Consider the following 11,590-nt stretch of genomic DNA (forward strand, 5'->3'; position numbering starts at 1 on the left):
CTACTATCTGCCAGTTATTGATCTGGGCCCTGGGACACAGAGGCAAACAAGGCTTAAAGCTTCTATGTCCTAACAGCGAGGGGAGTCAGATAATAAACAGGGAGGCAAGACGTACACAAAGATAAGGTCCGTTAGAAAGTGCTAGGACAAAACTGAGCCTGGAACTGACCTGGAAAATTCCTGAGTGTGGGGAGTAAACCAGACAGGTGATCAGGGAAGTCCTGGCTGAAGAGGCGATCTCAAGGGCAAGGTACCTGAAGTACAAGTGCTTGACACGAGTGAGAAACAGAATACCAGCCAGCGGGGCTGAAGGGTAGATTGGGATAACACGAGGTCAGAAAATTAGTAATCATCACTATGGCAATGTTCTGTGAGCCAAGCACAACTGTAAACCCTTTATGTACATGCGGGTTTATAATTACTCTATAAAGGAAGCCCTATTCTTCCCATTTTACAGATGAAACAGAAACCTGGAGATGGAAGGAACTTGACCGAAGACCCACAGGTAGCAAGTCATGAAGCCAAGATTTAAAGTCTGGCAGTCTGGTCCCAATCTGGGTCTATGCTTTTAGAACATCCCTCCATGTGGTGATACTAATAGTAGTAGTGATTATACTAATAATTAATAATAGTAGCTCACCTTAAATGAGTGCTATGATACTCCTTTTAAAGTGCCTTTCAGGTATTATCTTACCCTTACAAAGCCTTTTGGAGATAGGTACTATTATTCTCCTTATTTTACTTATGAGAAAAGCAGAGACACAAAAAGGGGCTTATAACTTGCACATGGTCACAAGTCAGCAAGTGTTAGAACAGGAATAGATCACAATGAGCCTTGCGAACTGTGAAAGGTCATATTGAATTAGGTAACTCTGGCCTTTTTCTATACACAGTTTTGCTCTTGAAATAAAGAATTAAGTGATTTTTCCAGTAATTTTCCTGTCCTGAATATATCTTTAGGGTGGACGTTGCGTATTAGCTTTGGAGTCTCTTGCAAACCACTTAAGATTCCTTTTTGCAACATCTATATTCTGCTTTTCTCCTGAACTATCACATCTTACAGGCTACCCTATTCTTTCTGGGCACATTTCCACTTTTCTACACTAACATTCTAACTGTAACTTGACCAAGCATTCTAACTGTGCTTTTGCTTTCATTTTGACACTTAATAATTCATGGATTCGTGTTGCTTCCTTTTCATTTATGAAGACCAAATCTTTATGATTCTATGGTTTAAATTAAATATTTATTAAAACCTTGCCCTCTGCAAAGGGTACCAGAGGCCCAGTTCTTAAGTCTCCAAGTACATAGCAGTGGAGGAACTTGTAGCTGTGTGCCTCTAAAACAAGATACAATGTAAGAAATGTCCCTGGACTTCTGTGCATTCCGTCAGCTCACAAATGTCATTCCCACACTCCCACACCATCATCACAAAGCACACCAGTTTTTCCACACAAAAGCCACTTTAGGTTGTTATTCTGTACTTGCTTTTCCCCTTTAAAGTTGTTCTTAAAGTCACTCTAAAATGAACATCACCTGCGTAAAATGCTGGGCCTACACGAGTTACAGTAGTGAGCCCTCCACCCTCCAGAAATGGTTGGAAAGCAAAGTAAATAGGGTTGGTCTATGTGTGCTAATTCCAGATATTTTGTAGACCTGATGATTGTGTAAAGCAATTCACTCAGAAAATATATCCCATTTTCTCATTAGCTTCCTCATTATAATTTTACAAATAATAATAAATCCAAAGCACAGAGAGGTTCAGTGACTTGCTGAAAGTAACAAAAATCAAGTAGTAAATACTAGAAATAATCAAAGAAACAGAATACATGAGCAAGCCACCATCTTCATAGACAAAGAGATGGCAGTCTGTCAACCTGTATCAAATCATGCAAACACGGAAGGAAAGATACCCAGAGAACAATTCCCAGAAACAAAGCAGAAGCAGACCACACTTGATCTAATCAAAATCTAGCAAGTGTGCTGGAGAAATCATCCGGCTTTAAATTTTTAAAAACCATTAGTTGTCCAATTAGAAGATGAAAGGAAAAAAAAAATGCCTTTTGCTGAGACCTACTGCTAAATTTGGTCAATTTTGTTGTTTATCAGAGCAGAAAGTCCTTACACTTACCCTTCGACAAATTTGAAGAAAAAAAAAAAACATTTGCTGCAATCAGGTGAAGTAGGTTATTAATGGTTCTGAACAGATACACAGGATTGCCTCATCCTGAGACAATTAAGGCTGGGGAGAAAGTGTGTTTAAAATCTGAGGACTGACTGTCATGGAACAGGTGGTCTTCCTACAACTGGCATTGTTTGTATAATTCTGAATTGCTCGATACATTTCATCTTTTTAACGAATCACTCATGAATTCAGAGGTCTTCCTTTTTTGTTAACTCCAGCTCAGCAATAACAAAAATTACCCAAAGAAAGCATGGAGGTTTTACAAAGGAAAAACAGAAGTAAAAAACTAATTAGCATTATAACACTTCACATCATCAAGCTTGGAAGAAAACGAAAAACTATTGACAGTGAGAACATAAATCAAATAAAAACAAAACTTTCAGGTGAGTTTGTAAGTTAAATCCCTGCATCGCTTTGACCTTGGCTACTCAGTCTAATACTACATACTTGCCTATCAAAATTGCAAAGCAAAGCATTTGCAAATTACTGAGGAAAAAAGCTCTTGGGAAGGAAAACTTGCTATTTCCCAAAACAATAATATAGATAAATAGCAATCAATCTAATGCCCAAGTTTCTATTTTATGTTATTTTCTCCAGGAATCTCCCCTCCACCATCTCTCCACCACACACATACACACAAGCACAGGATTAGATCTGATTGTCTAAGTGATCTCTTAAAGTGTCCTGTACTCCCCTTATTCTAGCAGATATCACACATTATTGCCATTGATAATATAAGTTACTGTCTTTCCTGGTATCAAAGTACATTCAGCCTCAAGTAATGGAATCCTAAATAAAATGACTTAATAAGGATATTTATTATCTACTTAACATGAAAATGGGAGAGAGATGGATCAGGATGGTCACTGAAGGACCGACTTCTTTCCTGCCTTCCTCTCTATCATCCTCAGCTAATCAGCTCTTTCTCTCATGGTCGCAAGACAACTACAGCATCTCTCCAGACAGACGGAGGGTGGAATTCTGATTGAGTCAAATACATACTGAGTGGACTTGTGTCCTGGTTTGTCTGAGGAGACTCTCTTTACACCAGTTATCTGGGCTTAATTATTCACATACCCACTTTCATGCTCAAAAATGTCTCTGAATGAGAAATTGTATGATCATTCTCCTGGATGTCCTGAGGAAAGTTTCTTCAAGTCATCAAGCCCCCATTTTCTTTATAAATGATGATGACACCTCTTGAATGAGGTATATGTGAGAATTGAATGGGACATTTTATGGAAAGTGTCCAACATCTGGTTGATCCTGAATGGATGACAGCTCTTTAGATAATCTGTCCCAAGATCAAAGATGAACTGAAAGGTGGAAAGTTAAGTAGAAAAACACACTAAAATTATTCAGGTGACAAGAAACAAAGATATAAAAGGAGGAAAAAGTGGGGCAAACTGTCACTGGAAGACTTAAAGACAAATTGGATGTGAGCCTAAGGGGGAGAAGTAAAAAGAAAATTCCTGTGTTGTGAACTTGAAGAACTGAAAGTTATTGATCCTATTAAACAAAATCATGAAATATATTTTGGGGCGGGGAGGGGCGAGAAGAGGTGGAGAAGACCTTCAGATCCATTTTGGACCAGTCCAGTTTGACAAGCCATGTGTTAAGAAATATACATCTCTGCTGGGAAGCTGGAAATGGGTCTTAGGAAGTCAAGAAGGAGCCTGAGGCTGGAGAGAGACACTTAGGAGTTACCCATATGCAATTTTCAAAGCTACAGAAAGAAACTGTCAAGGCAGAGAGTATGATGAAAGAAAACAAATTAGAGCAAACTCAGAAACTTGATGGAAGGACTTGTACTTAAAGTTGGGCCTTAAAGCTTGGTTTGTGCTATAAATTAAAAAGATAAAGATATTTCAGATCTAAGGACCTGTTCTTAAGCAAAAGAGGGGTGGCTTAGTACTCAGCAAACCATCTAATCTGAACGTGTGAGTTCATTATGCCTTCAACTCTCAATTTCAGTCCACATGAAGCTCCAATCATATGGAGTTTGTATCAAACCTACAACAAATGATAAAAAAAAATTCAATATGAATTATTATGCCTTAGAAGGCATAACTATGCCTTTTTTGAAACGGCCTTATTTTGGAGTCATTCTGTCACTTGTGTTGCTGTTGTCACCCCTATCAGACACCTGCTCCAGGAGCAAGTGCAGTTACACACACAGGAGGTTCAGCAACAATCCCTCTGAAACCACAGGGCAAAGCAAATGCCCCCATCTGACCATCACCTTGCCTCTGAAGCTCTCACAAATAAAGAAAGTGTTTTGTTTTCTGTAGAGAAAATATCAATACTAGCTACTTCCCTTACTGTCATCAAAAGATATCAATGATAATAATACCAAGCAGAATAATAACACTAAGTTTAGCTTTATTATTCTTTACTCTCCTATTTTCATAACTATTTGCATACTTTTACAGGAACGGTGTTTAATTTTTTAATTATGTTCCCTCTAATCTGTAATAGAGTCAAGTGTTTACTAGTTCATCTTTTTCACATGCACAAAAATCTGTGGTTTTTCAGTGGTTTCAATAATTCATAGTCCAATTTACCATACAATCGATCCACATTTTCTAAATATTATCCAAAATTTAACACTGTATGGAAGGGGTCACTGGTCATCAGAGACAGAATGATCCTGTCTCTGATGATCAGATCCAGAATAATCCTGTATTCTGAGGCTTTATCCCCACATTCAAATAAAATCAAGTCAATCTTTCTGTTGAGTGAAAAACTCCAAATACTGCCTCTCTGTGGCAGTATCCTTTGGTGCTGATATCTTTCTCTGATTATATGATCCCCAACTTAATTCTGTATTGCTCAGAAAAAATAAAAAGAATCCCAATTAAAGTATGCCAACAGCAACAGGGATATCTTTGCCAAGTAACAAATAAATACCTTGAAAAAGAGGTTTCAACAACATCCAGATTGTACCACTAATATACCATCAGTTAGGGAGACCTTTTGCCATGGATAGAATCACATAAAAAATAAATGAAAAGAAGGATGAAATAAGCTGGTGACCCAGGAGCACCCAAATAGCATAAGTAAAACCCTCAAATCCTTGAAAGTTCACATAAGCCCCCAACACAGGTATTGCTGTAAATATCCCCATTCTAGGTTGGGTATTAAGAAGGCCAGGCTAATTCTCAGGCTAATAGGACCTTGGTGGGGGACAGCATCCCAATGATCTTCTGCAATTTCCAGCCCCCTGAGTGCAGCAACAGATTTAGATTATATAGGCAGATATTGGCAAAAGGAGGCAAGAAGAAACAGCATTTTCCCAACTCAGACTATATACTTCAGATATTTGTTGTCAGTTCATGAAAATACTAGACGGCCAAAGCATCAAAATTATCAACATTTACTTATTTCAGATAAATAAAATCTTTTCCCAGTTATTCCAAATCTTGTAATATTTAAAGACTTTTGTGTAACCATTAACTGCTTTTCCCCAAAATTTCACTGCGGAAATGATTTAATTTGAGGGCTCTTACCTTTTTCAGTTTAAAGAGTAGGAAGAGAAACAGTATGTTATTTTTAAGGCAAAATTTTACTAATTCAGTCGATCATTTAAAAATGAGTTGAAATACAAGGCAATCAACATTTTTTTTCTAGACCATTAAAGAGTATTTTGCTCCCTAAAAAACATACAGAAAAACAAAATAATAATGAAGACTAGGCATTTTAAGATATGTACTACTAAGCATGTAATATTTAGATTACTCTATGCTAAGTTGGGCTTCCAGAATTCTACCCACTATGTTTCCTGTGCTTGTGCAGGCCCCACCCACTCACATATTCTGGCACTAATCTTGGTTCTTTTGGTTTCTCAAAGCTCCTTTTGTGTGTCTATGTCACGTCACTTATTTCAGCCTTGGAATCACAGCCATCATTGGACCAAGGACCGACAGAGGACTTCCTTTCCTCCTAAATGAGAGCCCACCAAAAATAGCATCCTCCCATATCATACCTACTGCATCCTTATTCCAAGGTTTCCAGGATAGACTAGCTTTTTGGTCACTAATTTAGTCTTGCCTTCCTTAAGAAATGCTGTCCACACTCAGGACTTCAATTTCACTATTTTCATTCAGAGCATTTTGCTCTGAGGCAAGTTGCAGATACAATAAACTTATAAGAGGCACAGATTTGCCTTTCAGAGATTACAGACATCATTAATATGCCTCTTCCCATAAATAAAAGCTAGATGGAGACCAGGAGACCTAGATCTGGTCCTGGACTAGCTATGTTGATTAGAATCAGTTCATTTCCATGACCCTCATTTTCTTCATCTGTAAGAGAAAGGATCCAATGTGAGTGATATTGGATCTCCACCAAAGACAAGCCTCTCTTATACCACATTGTATTCCCAAAGTTGCCTAAATGATGAGAAATTCTTTAGACTCTCATCTTTTGTTTCACATTTTGTTTCAACCAACTTTGATGCTTATTTTTCCCCTCCTGTACTGCTAAGTGTAGATGGATCTCTTCGAATTCTTTCAGGCAATTTTAATTTTATAAAAGTTCTCTAAGTGGTCCTTTCAATATAATAAAATAAAACAATGAGACTGTCTAATCCTCTGTGATTCTGAGTATGTAAAAACATGCTTTTGACATATATATATATGCATATACATGCTTATATATTTATATATATACACATACAGAGAGCTGATCAGAATAATTCCATACATGAAATCTTTGGGTTTTTTTTTTTTAACTCTCAATACTATAGAAAATTTAAAGGATATTTGCTTTTTCAGAACTAAAAGGGACTGAGTGCTCTTTCAGAGACCATATATGGGGTTTAACCCACCAGGTTCATCATGACTGAAAAAGATGGTGAACTCTCCACCTGAAAAACAAACAGGCAGCTGGTAAAAGGCTCCTTGCTCTCAGGAACGCAGTTGGGTTGTCTACACCCTCGGTTTTGCAGCCGAGCATTTCAATACAAGTTGACACAACATGTTCTGGGCTATCAGCTCCACCTCCAAAATATAATATGTCCAGTGTGAGGTAAGTATCACTGTAGCCAATACGAAAAAACTGCCCTTGGTAGCATCTACTTTATTTCATAGTTGTATTATACAAAAAACCATGTTGTTTTAAAGATCTACTGAGTTGATTAGGGTAAGAAGATAGTTAAGATGTTGCTATAAAGAAGGAGTTAATTGTGAATAAATATTTTCCACATTTACAAAAGCACTCACATGGAAAACCAATTTCCAGTCAGCTGCAAAGTAATATTGTTTTCTAATAAATACTAACATATTAAAGATGTGACTCAACTAATATCTAAGTGAAAGCTCCTACAAAAGAAGCTGATTTAATAAGATAGTAGGATATCTAAAATATTGAAATCTCAAATGATTGTCAGAGAAGGTGGCATATTATATCAATCTCATTCCTTAGCAAATAGTTAATTTTCTCATTTGTTACTTTGACTAAAAAACAAGTTTTTAAAGACTATCTCATTATAAGTATCCTTACTTTTGTAAAAAGAGACAACCTATAAAAATATTTTAAACTTCTATAAATTTGTTTTAATCTGTGCATGTGTGTATACATGTGTATGTGTGTGTATACAGATACTTGTATAAAACTAATGTTTAAAAGTATTTTGACTATTTAAATGATTATCTTAACTTAATTCATATTTATACTTCATGATGTAAGATAATACAAACTTCTTATTCCTCCACCTTAGTTGATTAATGTGAACACACCCATATTTCCAGTATAAGGTTTGTTGATATTGAAAACAACAAATATTGCAGAGAAATTTTTCCTTTGGGAAAGAAATTGTAATTAACTCCCCATTGTCATCCCCAAGCATACCAGGATACTAGAACTCGCCTGAAGTATTCTCTCAGTCCACCAATAAGCTTACACAATTATGTGCATTTTTTTTGCATTCTACCCAGACACAGATCAAAGCCCACACATATTAAGGAAATTGTTCTTCCTATCATCCTTCATTGCAATGGCTGTGCTATGATTTTGCCTTGAAATCTTCATAAGAGAGAGAGGATGTCTGAGCTAAAAGGCATATTAAGCCATTACAAGCCAAGTGTTTTTTAAAGAATTGGAAAACATAGTTCTTACGGATTTTTGTTAGATAATCATCTATATGAATGAACTAATGAACTACTCACTTGTTTAAATATATAAAAATAATAATGTAATGAAAATAGCTTGAGTCTCTGACTAACCATGAACCAGAACTTCATGAAATTTCAGGGGCTACAGATATTTACTGTATTTAGGAAACCTCATTCACAACTAACATTGAGAATAAAAATAAATTTTAATCAAAGAACCATGCTACAAACATACTTAGAAATACCTAAAACTTAGCCTTATATTAAAGGCAGGTTGTGGAGGCAGCAATTCAGAGGTATTTAGCTGAAAGCAATAGGAATTAGATCATTCATTCAAGATGAATATATCTTAATGTTTAAAGTGATGATCAAGGGGTGGGGTACAAAAGCTTCGGAGTTTATGCAGATTATCAGAGATTTGTCATAAAATCTGAGGGAGTTTGAGATAAACAGCAAAATGTATGCGGAGAAGTTTGGGGAAGAGAAAAGGTCAATTAATGCAAATATTTTACTTTATAGACCCTAAGTAGATAAATATCTCCTGTCAGGTCTCCTAGAATCCTAAATGCTTATTAAACATGAGATTAGAACAATTTTGCCTATTTTAATCCTTATTTTATAGGACGCACATATTATAGGGCCTTGTACTCACCTGTTCAGGGGCTACCCAAAGACGCTGACATCTTCAGCCAGGTGGGCTTTCATAAATTAGCACTTTCTAGAGTCACAGACTCAGCTGACATTGCATACAGCCCTCATCTTCTCTGCGTTACCTTACCTCTTCTGACTCTGCCCCTGCCACCGCTGTTTTCATGTTTGTATTTATGACTTATCTTTCTGGAGGAAAGTTTTTGTTTGTCTATATGTCTGTGGGTACAGAGGTTTCTCTGTGTTTATGTGAATAGAAAAATGGTCACTGAAAAATTCAGAGTACAGTTAATTGTGGGATTCAGAATCCATTAACTCAAGGCATCTTGACTATTTTCTCTGAAATATTTGTGTGCTGATAACTAACTTCCCTAAAAAAAGAACACCATTCAGATATTGGCTTCTCAGGAATTCACTTCAAAAGCGTTTTACCTCCACTCGTTCCCCCGGCCCTAACTCTTTACTATCTCTGCTTATAAAATATTGGTTGCCTTGGGCTCCATGAATAAATAAATATACATAAGCCCTCTGGGAAAATGTTTGTGTACACCTTTAGCTAGAGTCCTGTGGAGTTTTTAAAGCTGGAGGGGATCCACTAATTGAATAGCAACACATTTATATTTTTTTAAAGAAAATCTTTCTAACAATCTACAAGGACTCAGTTTTCTGTTCTAACGCTCATTCAGCCCTCCTCTTCTGTAAATTTCAGTACCTATATACTTTCTTCCAAAATTACCTTCACAGAGGTATTGTAAATTTTGCTAGTGTAAGGAAATGTTTAAGATACTCAATAAGCCAAATAGTGTGTTAATTATTTTAGTACAGTTTCCACATAAACTCATAAGGTTTGGGGGTAATTACAGATTTTATTTTTTGAGAACATGATCCCAATATGTGACTCCCTGTCCTAAAAATACAGTTGCAGTCCTAGCCAAATTAAAGTAAATGGAGATGAACTCTTTGGTTTCGATAAGGAAGCGATATATAACATCACAAATAATTGCAGCTGGGCGATTAGCAGAGTGACCCTCACTGAACTCGTGAGAGGACACTCTCTCTGGGTTAAAAATCCCTAACTTTAGCTACTCATTCAGGAAATTATATCTGAAGTGAATTTAAATGTATTCTCATTTGAAAAACTAGAGATTATTGGGGGCTGGGGGGGTCCTTCACATTTTCCCACTTCTCCCCCAATTTTGACAACTTGTTTGACCCCGATGATTTATTGGATCACTACTGAAACAGAGACAAGGCTTTCATTTCCCAAAAGGTTCTGTCTCCTCAAGGCTCCCCTAAAAGTCTAGGAAGCTTTTCCAAGCAATTCCCTGGACATCTCAAGTTTTTTGCCTGAATCGCAAAAGCTTTCAAGGAATAACAACACTTGGCAAAGCAACTTTGCTTCGACTCCAGGGAGGGGGGTGGCGGGAAACCCCGGTGTCCCTCTTTTTCCTCCGCCAACCCTTTTTCTGAAATCTTGACATCCACCGGGTGGAAAAGTAGGTTAATTAGGCAGGAGTCTCTGGCTCGGCCCCCGGCGGCGGTTTTCAGGTGGTTGCGAGCCCCGCCGCCTTCGGAGAGCGGAGTGATGAAAACTGTAGGGAGGCTGCGCGGGCCGGCCGGCCGCACACAATGGCGCAATTATTTGTCTAAAGTTCCATCCTCCGCGAGTTCCTTGCATAATTCAAGCGTAATTAGGCCGACGGTGCTCCCTTTAAAGGCATGACTTTGAGCGGGGAAGGGGGGTGTTTATTTACTTTGGGGCTTCGCTTCAAGAGCAGCTTCCGGAGGAGCTGGGAAATGATTACAGGATTGGTACCATCTGCGTGGAGAATTCAAAAAGTTTTTCCTCTTGCAAATCGAAGCTTTGCAAACTTTTCACTCCCCTGCTCCCCTCTTCACTTGCAACCTGGTGTCACAGACTCACATTCAAGAACGGCTGGCTCTTAAAAACAAAAAAATCCACCTAGGACTTGTGCTCACTGCCCAATAGTCTAAATGCTGGCTTTCACCTTGAATGCTATTCCTCCCAGTCAACCACCATGTGGCAGGACTAGGGCTGAGTAACGCCTTTTGCTCCTTGCCCTGGGTCTCAGAACCCCGGAATTTGGTCCTCAAAAGTCGCCATGCGGAGGGAACATTTGAACCAAACTGAAAACCCAAAGAAACTAGCTTTGAGGCCAAGGGGCCCGGTCGGGAGAAGGTTGGAGTGTTTTGTCTACCAATTTCTACGATTTTCTTATTTATATCAAGGTAATGGAGGTGATGGGGGAAGTTAGAAACAGCATGAATGAGAAGGTGCTTGTTTTGGCCTTGGCAGCTAGGGTTAGAGCTCAAAAGTTTTCACTCTGCATCGTGCAAAATTGTAAAAACAAATCCATATGTCTCCAGCTTAGTATATATCACCTAACTTTTAATACACTTCCTATTAGACAATGTTGCTCCCTACATGCAATTGTTCTCTCTTAATATACAATATAGTTCTCAAATGGCAATACGATCTACTATAATATGTATCACCATAACATATACACCATGTAATATACATACATATGTCATTTAATGTCCTCTTGTAATATATAGAAAGAAAATGAAAGTGTATGTTAATATACATCAAGTAAGGTGGTTTGTATTCGGCGAGATAAAT

This window comes from Hippopotamus amphibius, chromosome 6, assembly GCF_030028045.1.
Source record: "Hippopotamus amphibius kiboko isolate mHipAmp2 chromosome 6, mHipAmp2.hap2, whole genome shotgun sequence".
Lineage (NCBI taxonomy): Eukaryota > Metazoa > Chordata > Mammalia > Artiodactyla > Hippopotamidae > Hippopotamus > Hippopotamus amphibius.